Source organism: Drosophila suzukii, chromosome X, assembly GCF_043229965.1.
Source record: "Drosophila suzukii chromosome X, CBGP_Dsuzu_IsoJpt1.0, whole genome shotgun sequence".
Lineage (NCBI taxonomy): Eukaryota > Metazoa > Arthropoda > Insecta > Diptera > Drosophilidae > Drosophila > Drosophila suzukii.
This window is the reverse complement of record NC_092084.1, coordinates 3,225,234-3,237,677: the sequence shown is the minus strand read 5'-3', so window position 1 is coordinate 3,237,677 and position 12,444 is coordinate 3,225,234. Positions and strand designations below refer to the sequence as shown.

At 35.3% G+C, this 12,444-nt stretch overlaps 1 protein-coding gene across 2 annotated transcripts in view; it reads left to right on the top strand.

Moving 5' to 3' along the window:
• RhoU overlaps positions 1–12,444 on the top strand; it is a 56,716-nt gene that overhangs the window by 3,916 nt on the left and 40,356 nt on the right. The window contains exon 3 of one of the 2 annotated variants that reach the window (XM_017081239.4): positions 10,788–10,831. The exons of the other annotated variant lie outside the window; for it this stretch is intronic. The gene's annotated coding sequence lies outside the window, so the exon portion shown is untranslated. The remainder of the gene's footprint in view (positions 1–10,787; positions 10,832–12,444) is intronic. 2 annotated transcript variants of the gene reach the window in all.

Below are 12,444 nucleotides of genomic sequence, written 5' to 3'. Positions count from 1 at the left end.
CAATTTCTAAAAATAAACTAATTAGGGCATGCTATTATTTGACAAGTACTAGCTTTCCTATCTATTGGTCAACATTCTGAATTCATATTTATTTTTACACTTTTAAAAGATAATAAACTATAAGTAGAATAAACTCAAAATATTTTAAATAATTTAAGTTTATGAATACTTTATAAAGAGCTACGGCAAAATTTTCAATTATTTAAAAAAAGGGCCAAGCTGATAATGTGTATATAAAAGATTCAGCTCGAAATATTTAAAACAAATTTCCATTTAATGAGTAGACCTGTTACACAATAGTTAATGAATATTTTATAAAGAGCTCTGCCAAAATTCCCAACTATTTAAACAACAACTAAGCCGTAAATGGATATTTAGTCCTCAACCTAAAATAAAGGGGATACTACTGTATTTGGAGAAAGAGGAAACCCAGACCCAGAGAAAAGTAGAGATAGAAAATGTACAAAACTAAAAGCCGGATGGATTAAATTGGGATTTATGCCCAAACGCACTCGTGGCATATGTAATGCACCCCTCTTCCGTTTTTGTTTTGGGATCCTAAGCCCCCAGTCCCCCACATTTTTGTTGTGTGCTTGTATCACTTCACCTGTTCCCTCTTTATTTTTCCAGCTGTCGAGGGCGGGCAGATAAAAATGTTGAAACAATAACCAAGGTAATTCCCAGGAGGCATTGCCTGGATGCCAGGATATAACTGCCACCTCCTGTCCCGTTTTCATTTTTTCTGGCCGAGATTTGGAGCATTTGCAAGTATTTTTCGTGGGCGATTTTGTTTTTCCATTTTTCTGTTTTTGGCTATCTTGTTTTTTTTTTCGAGTTATCCTAAGCAAAGTGTTGTACATTTTCAACAAGCGCCCATATGAAAATTTCACTTCCTGGTCTTTTTTTTTAGGGGAAGAGCGGAAAAACGGAAAAGCCGGGAAGCCCGGAATGGTTGCATATGCACTTTTTATGTAAGTCAGCAAATTGACTCTGCTTTCCGCACATTTTGCTGCAATGTGAGTGGGTTAGAATTTGGGCTGGGGAAAAATGGCGAAAGATGTTGGATAAGATTTGTCGACTAGAACAAAAGGAGAAGAATGTGAGGAAAGAGTAGAATGTTTAACAAGGTTGTCTTCAAGTCTTTGGGTTAAATTGAAAGATTCCTTAAGTTTAGAGGGATTTCTAAAATATTAAATTTGTATATCATGTTTTAATAGGAAACGGTTTTTCTAAAAGTTTAAAAGCTTTTAAAGAATTAAAGAAATCACAACCGCATTTAATACTATTAAAAAACTTTTAATACAGACCCATTAAATAACAGTTTAATGATTAAGTGCTGTACAATTAAGAGATGCACTGAAAAAACAAGACCTTTACTTCTGGTGTTATATTTTGATATCCGTACTTCAGAGATTCCCACAATGTTCTTAAATTATAAAGCCTAACCTCAGCTTGGTTAAGGCCCGATTAATCGGAATAATAAATTATTATTTCCCTGTCGTGTGAAAAGCTGGCGGATAAACAAACCAGTAGCTTTTCCCGCCTCTTTTTTCAATATCGACTCTGTGTGTGTGTTATGAATTACTTTGACCACTTGCAATAATGAGATGAAAAACAATTTGTGTTGTTGTTGTGGTTGTGGATTGTGGATCGGCGATTTTTTTCTGCAGCTACCAAATTGGAATTCCAATTAAATGGGTCTTGGATGGGGAAAATTGCATTAAAATCCCGCGACATGATTCAATCAAACTGGGGGAAAATGAATTGTTGCGGGCAACCAGAAACAACAAAGTCAACAACAATAACGGATAAAATTATGATATAAAATGATATATGGCAAAATGAAACCCGTATGTGGGGTAAAAGTTGCATAACGCGAGAGGAAACCAGAGGTTTGCGTTTTGGGTTAGAAAGTAGGAAGTGCCCCTGGGAATAGCTTCGAATCGGCACTTCAGATGGCCTTGTCAGCCCCTCTTAACCCCGCCAATTAACCCAATCAATTGCTATTGGGCCCACACACGCACCAAGTAAATGCTCAGGCAATCATCGGTTGCATTTTGTAGCCCACAAATTAACATGGTTTGCACTGCCAACGCGGCTAAATGGGTTGCGGGTCTCCAGGTTTTACCTGTTTTACGAAGGAGTGGGCCCAAAAAAGGGGGCTATATTAAGTTGCAAAATCTGAATGAAGTTGTAAGTTCTCTCCTTAAGTTCTCGCCTTAATCAATCAATCTCCAGACCACATTTAAAGTACCTTTAAATAATTTGTTTAAATAGCTAAATATTTTAAATAGTATCTTACAAACTATCTAAACTTAATGAGCTTAGTAATTTCTCTATTTAATGTAGTATACGTTTTATTTTCCCCATTTATTTCCGCAATTTTGTTATGCTAATTTAATTTAAATTTCATGCGAGACGTGATGAATGCTGTTAGCAGTGATTAAAGACTTATCAGAAATCAAAATTATTTAAACGAGTGCCGAACTAGCAATTAGGGTTTTCAATTTTATTCGCTTTGTAAAATATATGTATGATTTCACGCTTTTAGATAAACCCAACGTTTGTGTTTATTTTTAAATTAAAATTATTATTTATTTATTTGTTTTAAAGTTGTAAAGGTGCCACTCTCAAAACTACTACAGATTGGATTTATACAATCAATATTCAGCCACCTTGCCTTTGAATTCTTCCAAATACCTTGTAAAATACCTTGATAAATTTCGTGAGAATATTCTGTGAAAATTTGAAACACCTGGAATGTCGCGAAAGATGTTGGCTCTTTGTATATACCCGATTTTCACGGCTTCGCTGGGATTTTAATAAAATTTAAGCCACAAGTGATAATATTTTGAGAATGCAGTCCGCCGGAAAAGGATTACAGTCGCAACAGTAACATAAGGACCTTTTTTTGGACTTATGCATTTTCATTTTAAACACACATTGTGGCAAACAAACAGAATGTTTGTTAAAGTGAAATGAAACATAACCGCAAAGAGAGGAGGCCAGACATGAACCCCTTTCCCGCAAAACCGGGTCTCCAAACTCATAACATCCAGCTGTAATTGAAGTTGAAACAGTTGAGCCAGTAAATTGTGTGCTATATAACATGACAACAGCCACAACAACATCGGAAAAAATGAGGGAAATGTGCAATTGCATGAGATGCCAGCCGCAGGGGAAAATGAATAAGGAGATATCTCCGGCAGAGGGAAAAGTGGTCAATGCACACAGAGAAAAGTGTTGCACAAGAAAAACTTTAAAATATAAATACTAAATTAAATACTTATGAAAAATAAGCTGAAGGAAATGGATAAAAATAGGTTCCAGGGGTATTCTATATATTTATTTTTAATTAATTTTGTTATATACCAAAGTGAAATGAATTCTTAAAAAAGTTGTCTTATAAACAGAGCCATATCTATGACGATTAATTTTTTGCATTCGGATTACCAAAAAACAATGTACTACTACTATTAGTTAAATCAAATGAAAAATAGGTTAGATGAGGTGTTCTAGGGTTTTAAATAATTAACTTGTTTTTTAATATGTAAAACAAATTATAAAATCTATAATCATCATCATATTTTCACATCTTTAGGCTTTTTCGTATCCTATAATATCAATAGATGATGAAAACATACATTTTTCGCTGTGCAAATGTGACATGTGCATTGTTTCATATAACTACTCGACTTCATAGCTGCTTTTGTCTCGTGTCAAAGGCAGAGAAAAAGATACGGGGGATCAAGGGGATTCGGAATCCCTTTCCCAGCAAAAAGGGCGAAAGATCCTACATTTCCCTTTCTCTGCGGCGAGATGTCCAACAGCCGACGGCAAATGTCAATCTGCAGACAAGTGTAGGTCAATGCAAATTATGAGAATCGAGTGCAATGGCTACAAAAGCGAAAGCCAAGACAGCTGACAGACAGATAGACAGCTGGGGGAGGGGTCAAAGTTCAGGGAGGGGTGACAAACACGACACATTTTCAGGAGGTCGCCACTTAGTCGGATGAGCCAAGGAGCAAAGTATTAAATTAAATGTCAGGCGGATAATATCGACTATCGACCAAACGGAAATTCATCCAATAAAAGCCAATAAAGGGGGAGAAGTAATGTGACATAAAGTGAGAATAATATTTTTTGACGAAAAATACGCTATTTTTAAGCCGTTTTTAGGTCGTAATTTAGTCAAATCGAGGCGCATTACAAAAATACCGCCTGTTATGAGCAGCTAACAACCAAGGCTATCGATACCTATCACTTTTGGAGAAATTTATTTTTTTTACGAATTTTCGCATTTTTTGTATGGGGTTGTATCATCTTTTTTTTCGAAAAATTTTCAAAAATTAAATTTTTTAGATTTAAATGCCAATCGATTGGGAATTTAACTATGAGCTCAGCGAGGTATCACATTCGTTATTCTGACCTCCTGTCAAAATTTGACGACCAAAATACTGCATTTTTTTGTGCAAAAATAGGGAATATTATTTTTTGGCGAAAAATACGTTATTTTTAAGCGGTTTTTAGGTCGTAATTTAGTCAAATCAAGGCGCATAACAAAAAGACCGCCTGTTATGAGCATCTAACAACCAAGGCTATCGATCCCTACCACTTTTCGGGAAATTTATTTTTTGACGAATTTTCGCATTTTTTGTAAGGGGTTGTATCATCTTTTTTTTTCGAAATTTTTTCAAAAATTAAATTTTTCAGATTTTAATGCTAATCGATTGGGAATTTAATTACGAGCTCACATTCGTAATTCTGACCTCCTGTCGAAATTTGACGACCAAAATACTGCATTTTTTGTGCAAAAATAGGGAATATTATTTTTTGGCGAAAAATACGTTATTTCTAAGCGGTTTCTAGGTCGTTATTTAGTCAAATCAAGGCGCATAACAAAAAGACCGCCTATTAAAAAAAATATTTAAAAAATTAAACAAATAAATAGCATATTCAGAAATAACATAAATTAATAAAAAAGACTTGTGCTTGACCCATAATTCCATAAAGCAATCAGTAAACCACTGTATCAGGCCGAAATCCTACTGAAAAGATAGCAGAGCAAACCCCACAAGCTGGCAAAGATTTACTGCCCCAGTGGTGACCCTTGGTGACACAAATCTTCCATTTGGAAATTGCCCAACCAGGCATCCCAACCACCTCCGCCTAGTTATTTATTTAATTTAACATTTTTCAATGTTGCAATTGTTTGTCGTCTTTTTCTGGTTTTTGGGAGATTTGACAATGCAAACGATGCGATAAGCGTAAAAGAAAAATCCAAAATAAAAACAATACGAGAGATACAAAAGCCACAAACCGAAACCGAAACCGAAACCAAAACCCAAAAACCGAGAAATAAACCAGAGGAAAAAAGCAGCGCACCAAAAACGAAGTACCGAAAAATGTTTGCTTCAATTCCATTTATCATTTACGCATGATAAGCCCGATAAGCATTCCCCTTGTGCCACCCACTCACCCCTCCCAACAACCGCCACTCCCCTTTTTATGCCACCGCCCCCTTTCCCGGTGATAAGCTGGCGGCAAAATGTATCTGGCAAATGTATCTTCGCATTTGTATCTGAATCTACTTATTGTCATCCGAAAGGGAATTCGAAATGCGTGAACTGGCAAATCGCTGGACCTCAACTGGAAATATCGAATTTGTTTTTGCGGAAAAGTTCTTGGCCACCAAAAAAGTTTTTGTGGAAATGTGGTCTTTGTTTCATGTTTCTTGTTTTTCCATCTGGCATGAAAAGTTTTCTCCTGTCTATTTCGGTGAAACAACAACTGAAACTAGTATATGTTTATCTAGATAGCCTTAGGTATTATTTCATCGAAATTTGATTGATTATCGCTGAAACCTAAGTTAAATTATCTCAATATATTGGTATTGATTGCCTATTGGCTGGATATAATTGGTAATGTTTTAGATCTCCAACTTAAATGAATTCTAAGATATCGAAATTATCGCTGTGCCAATCGAATTTTATTAAATGTTGTTCGATACAAATTTCCTTATAACTAAAATTATGTTTTAATATATAATTGTATTTCCGACTTAATTGATTTTAATTCGTAATTTAATTTGTTAATCAGTACTATCGGAAACTAAATAGATTTTTTTGATATCGAAATTATCGCTGTACCTATCCATTATTATCAAATGCTGTGCAATCCATCTTAGTTTTACACTTGGTCATAATTTGTATAATTGGTTTGGGGCCAATTGAAACATATTGACGAAGAACTTGAATGAAAATTCAATGTTGTATCTGATTGCTAACTTAATCGCTTATATTGATTGTGTCTTGTTGCCCATCATTAATCCCATCAACTTATTGTTTTATGGTGCATTTCATAAGTGCTTAATAATAATTGCTAGTGGATTGGTTTTTTATGCAGATTTGAGTTAAGTTTCAACACAATTTCCATTTGAGTTTTAAAACATTTTCCATCTGCATTTTCTCCTTTTTTCCATCCACATTTCGTTCTGCTGCAATCGTCGAAGCGAAATCACCTTGATTTTGTGGGTTAGTTTGGTTTGGCTTGGTTGAGATGATATGGAGCTTGGGTTCACTTTCGTTTTAAACCATCGCCCCCACCCAAGCTAACCCCTTTTTGGCCCTCGGGGCTACAAAAGAGATTACGTTTTGGCCCTACGAATTGGGCTTGCTATTGTTGTTGTTCCTCTATCTGTCTCGCTTCAGGTGTTTATTTTGCAATGTACCCGAGACTAAATATATATTTTACATACTATATGTATACGTATATAACTGGATCCATGTTTATATGTCTGCCTTTGTAGCTGCTCGTTCGTTGCTCGTTACGCTTCAGTTTGGAAAATCACGCTTTATTGCATTTCAAAACCGATTGGCTGTGGCCCATGACCAGTTACTGGAAAGGGGCTCCAAACGAAACGAAAAATTCCCACACATTGCAAAAAAAGAAATATAATCATCTGTGATAGATTAACTCAAACTTTTGCAAATCATCTTTGTTTCTTTCAATAAAGATTAATTATGATTAGAATTAAAAACAAAACAATAGAAATACAATAAATATTACCCAAATATGTTCAAAAGTAACAAACTGCTTTTGTTGATCAATTAAAAAATTATCTAGAACGTTGTTTATAAACAGAATAATAATAAAAATAATGGATAAACAACTTTTGCCTGTTTTTAAAGCTATATATAACTAAAAAAGTAGTGACTATTTATTTAATTAATGTTCTGTTTTTCTTAGTAGATGCAAAAAATGCAAAAAACTACACAAACTTCCAAAAACAAACTGTCAAAATCAATTTGCTCACCAAATGCGTAAAATCATCAACTTTTAATAATTACTTCAAAAGACAGCGAGCTGGCCAGCTTTTTTTTGTTTTTCATGCTCTCCATTTTTTTTTTGCTAAACAATTAAAAGTCCATTTGGCAAGGGGGCAGCCAGGGGAATCCCCCTGCCACGTGACTCACAAATGGAGGCAGAAAAACTGAAGCTAAAAATAATTATAAGAAATTCAGCAAAAATGACTAAACGATGAAGTTTCTCGCCCTATCTCCCCTGTCTCAACTTCTACTTTTTTATTTACTTTTTTTTATTATTTGGTTGGCTTCGGCGTGGTTGTATTTGTGTGCGTGTGAGGGGTTCATGAACCTGTCGAGTGTTTATCAATTATTATTATGGGAGATTTGTTCGCTTGTTTGTGTCGGCGGGTCTTTGGGGCTCACAGTGGAGCCTGGCTTGAGTGGAACAGGCTAATATCTAAGAGGTTTTCAAAAACTCAACATCGAAAGTATCGATACGAAACTATCGATCATTTTCACTTACAACCGATAATTTAATTGTTTTCATTCCTATCGATTGTATTGCATGTTTTTCACGTTTTCTCAGCTAGTTAAACGTATAAACACATGCGGTTTTATAAGAAAAAGGTTTTGAAGGGGAATTTTAAAAATTATTTTTAAAGTTTTTATGAGGGCCTATCAGTACACCTGGTACACTGAACTATCGAAAATCATCTCTCTTTATGCTCCAACTTTTTTAAAGTAACGAAAGAAATTGCACATAAAGTGCGGCGGGAAACAGAGCAAGAAGTTGGCAATGGAAGAATGGAAATGGAAAAGGGGCAAACCGAAAAAGGGAGCAAAAAACACAAACTCGATTTGCGCACCAAATTGACTGTAAAATGTGCAATCTGCAGGTTAATAATCGCCAGACGAATGTGCCTGCAATTTGAGCAGGACAACAACAACGTTTGCATTAAAAACTTTACAAATAACACGAAAAGCCACATTCAACATGGGCCAATTAAAACAACAATAGCCGTACTAGACGTATACGTAATATTACACGATGGAAAAATAAACACACACACGAAAAATGTGAGGAGAAAACATAACTAAACACGCCGAAACATAAACAACAATATCAGCAACATGGTACGACAACAGTCAAAACACCAACAAAATTGCAACTAAATTTTTAAACAACAACTATAGCAACAATTTCTACAATAACAACACCAACATCAGCTACAACAAAGCATCAGTCAAGCGGCAAATGCGAAAAAAGCACTTGAAAATGCTTTTTTCCAAGCCAAAGACATTTGCTGTTGCCGACAAGATGACTTTTGGGAGTGTACCTAGTACACTGCGCGACATGAGCAACATTTATAAAGTTGTGGAAAAATGATAAAGAAAAGCAACCTCTTTTCTTTAATAACAATTTTAATTTAAACACTAATATTTCATGAGCATTCAAAATCTGAGAAACTGAAATTGTTTTTGTCAATTTAAATTATCCAAGTTAAAAAAAAAAATCACTGTTCTTTTTTTATTTTTTAAATCTTAATAAAATTACTACTATTTTTACAGTCATGTCGAGCAGCTTGCAATTTTAAGACCCAACAAGAAAACGAATCTGAAGTGGCGGTAGTTGGAAAAGAAGAAGCAATAAAACATCATAAAGTCCCCGAGACAAGAGCGCGAACCCGTTCCCAACAATCATTCCAACAATGCGGGGCTCAATTACAAAAAAAAAGGAAGAAAAACAATATAATTTCTGCTTGTATTGTTGCAAAAGCAAAGTAGAAAAAACCAACTTTGAGTTGGAACCTTCCAAGTGATTCATAATTTGTAAATGCTGATGAAAGGATGAAAAAAGTTCCAAAGCTGGAAATAATCAAAAATTATTAAAAGTGAAACACATTACAGAAAATGTTATAAATAGGACTAGCCTAAAATGCGGGTCTATAAAGTGGTTCAAAAATATCCCCATACCTGCAAATTTTATTCAATATATTTTTAAGAGAACGTAATCCCAAATCTATAATCCTTTCCAATTTACTCCCTTATTCTTTATTTTTGGGCGTACGGCCATTACCACTGATTAATGCTCAGGGAAAGAGAAGGGTAAACTGGAGAAAAGGCAGAGACAGTCTAGGGAAAGTAACGCTTGTAATTATTTTTCCATTGATTGAGGTTCGTTTTTTCCCTCCCTTGGTGGTTCCCTCTTCTCTTCGTTTTTTTTTTATTGTCGCTGGCCAATTTATGGTAGTTAAGCTTCTCCTTGGTCCTGTTCCTAGTGCCTCCTTCGCCACTTTGTCGGCTGCTTCTGCCTGCAAATGATGCTGTAATTTATTTGCCTTTGTCATTGCACTTGGCCCGGGTCTTATACATGTAGTATATACCCACCATCGCCATCCTTCGCTCTGTTCACCCTCCTGGCTTCTATCTTTTTGGCCACTTGTGGCAGTTTGGTTGGCGGATCCTCGGCGATGCCTGCGAATGGCTGCTCATAAATTTCTGCTGCTTGCATTTGCGTATGTTGCCCATCGTCGGCGCAGCTGCTGCTTCTTCAACTGTCAATACACTGGGAAAAATGTCATAAGCATTCTTGCATTGAGAAATATTTTAATATTTTGAAGAAAAGAACGAATTTTAAGTATGTATTTTAGTAAAAAATAGTAGGTGGTAAATGCCATTATTAAGGTTACTAGAGACTTCGATAAAAACTGGCGATAGGTTATCGATTATAGTGTCAATAAAAATAAATTTTTAATCGAAGAATTTAAAAAATTATCTAAATTATTTATTTCGAAAGATGTCAAAAAGAAAGAATTTGAAGTATGGGTTTTTTTTAAATGTTAAAAGGTTTCTATAAATGGCAAGACTTCGATAAAGTTAGCTAATAGTTATCGATTAAAAAGTTCGATATAAATTGATGTACGATCGAAATATATTTTTAATACTATTTTTATAAATAAACATATTTTCTCCCTGTTCATTACCTACAAACCCTCCTTTCGACCGCCTCTGTCTTGTAATTTATGTGCGGATTTTTATGGTTTGTTAGTTTTTGCAGCCATAATCCAACCTATCCACTCTAGAATCTGCCACTCCCCCAACTCGCCGCCCCTCCTCCCCGTCGCTGTCTTATTGAACACTTGCAACATCATGTTTACCTCACTACGGTTAACCCCCAGCCGAAAGCGCCCCCTCCATCCACGCCCCTGCATTCCCTTAGATTTATTTGTTTGTTGTTTTCCTTCCTCTTCTGGCTTGGTTTCGTTTCGGGTTTGGATTCTTTCATTATGATTTACTCCATGCATTTTGTTGGTTCATTTGTTGCTAACCTTTTTATATGCAAATTGGTTTAAGGGAAAAACTTGTGGCTTAAATAAGGATTTGGGATTTAAGGGAGTCAAAGTTGGTGTGGGTGGAATTCAATTTGATTAAAAAAATTATTAAAACGCTTAACTAACTTAATGTATTTCTTCTTTGCAGTTGACCTTAAAGTTGGAAAGAGGAAAACGTTTTAAATTTGTTGGGTAAGTGTGAGTTTTTTAAATTTTAAATAAATTTCCTAGATGTATTTTCCGTAATCAAGGGAAGTTTGCACTTCATCAACTTTGTGATGGTTCTTTCGTTCCTTTCTTCTGCCAAAATCCATTTTCGTTTCGTTTATAAAGAACAAATATTTATTTTCCTTATGAATTTTCGCCGCCCTCCCTTTTTGTTACATGCAAATCGAGTTGAAGATATACTGGCCATATTCCTTTTAATATGCCATTGCATTTTGTCGCCTTGCGTCGTTTTTCTTGGGACATTTCGTGTTGATTTCTGGCTTGCTGCCAAATCATTCCTTCAGTTTGTTTACCTTTCGATGCAACTTCTCTGGTGGCTCCCCTTTTGTATTTATTTTTTTGAGTTTGTTCTTTTTTTTGCATTTAATTGTGTTGACTTTCGCGCTTGTTATAAGGGAAGAATTCTTCCCTTTCTTTTTTTTTGCACACATTACGTTAAAGAATTCTTTTTGTGCATTTTTTTTTATTTTGTGTGTGTCACACGTGACCAAAATTAGCCTCGAACTTTGGGGCGGGGGTCTCACTGTAATTGACTTTAATGTTTTGGCCACGGTGAGAGTGTAGCAAATCGGGAACTTTCATCTTTTGCCGCAAATGTTGTCATGAAAATACAAAGTTTTTCGGGGAAAATGCTATGTCTTCCAATGGTGTTGTTGGTTTTTAATGAACGAATTATAGGTTGGCTAAACTTTTGGTATTAAAAATTAACTTGCTAAAATTGCGTGACCATCGAATCGAACGAGTAGCAAACACAACAACTTGTCATCGATTCATTACGATCCAAACCGAAAAAGAAAAAAAAAACAATTTCGTGACTGGCACTTGCTACTTCGACTGCCAGTTACTTATTAACTTTTATGGACCATATATAAAGAGCAATTTTCCCCATTTTCAACAAGACGCCAGCGGCTTGAACTCATCTCTGGAAAAGGGGGTGTTGGGGGGCTGGGGGCCGAGAAGGAAAACCAGTTAAGAATGGATGGTGGTTTACAAAGAAAAATGGCCCAAACCTATACTGGAACTTAAAGCAAAACTAAACCGAGGCACAAACTCCACAAAACACAGACGAGTTGCATTTCTTTGGCCATAGCAATTTACCAAATATGTACCTTTCACTTTGAAAATCGTAAAATGTCACAAACTGTTCAATAAAAACACAAATGACAATAAAAAATCCGATAAACAAGCGGAGGAAAATGGCAGCCGAATGCCCGAGCCTGGGACTCCCGGTGCAAACTCAAACTCAAACTGAAACTCAAACCCAAACTCGAATTCGAATTCGAACTCAAACTCAGGCATCGACAACAATGCAAGCCATTGCATAAATTATGGGAAATTTATGCGAAAATTACAGCAACAACTGCGGCAGCAAGCGGACAAGCTCAGCAACGGGAATCGAAGATTTAAGGTCTCTGAAAATATATGACTTTAAACAAAATACCCGATTTATATATATATTTTTCAAGAGCTAAAGGATAAAAATAATATTTATAAAATCAAATTTATTATTAACTATGAACCTGTCATCAAAAAAAAAACAGTTTTTATAACAATTAAAAATAAAATACTTCGGGATA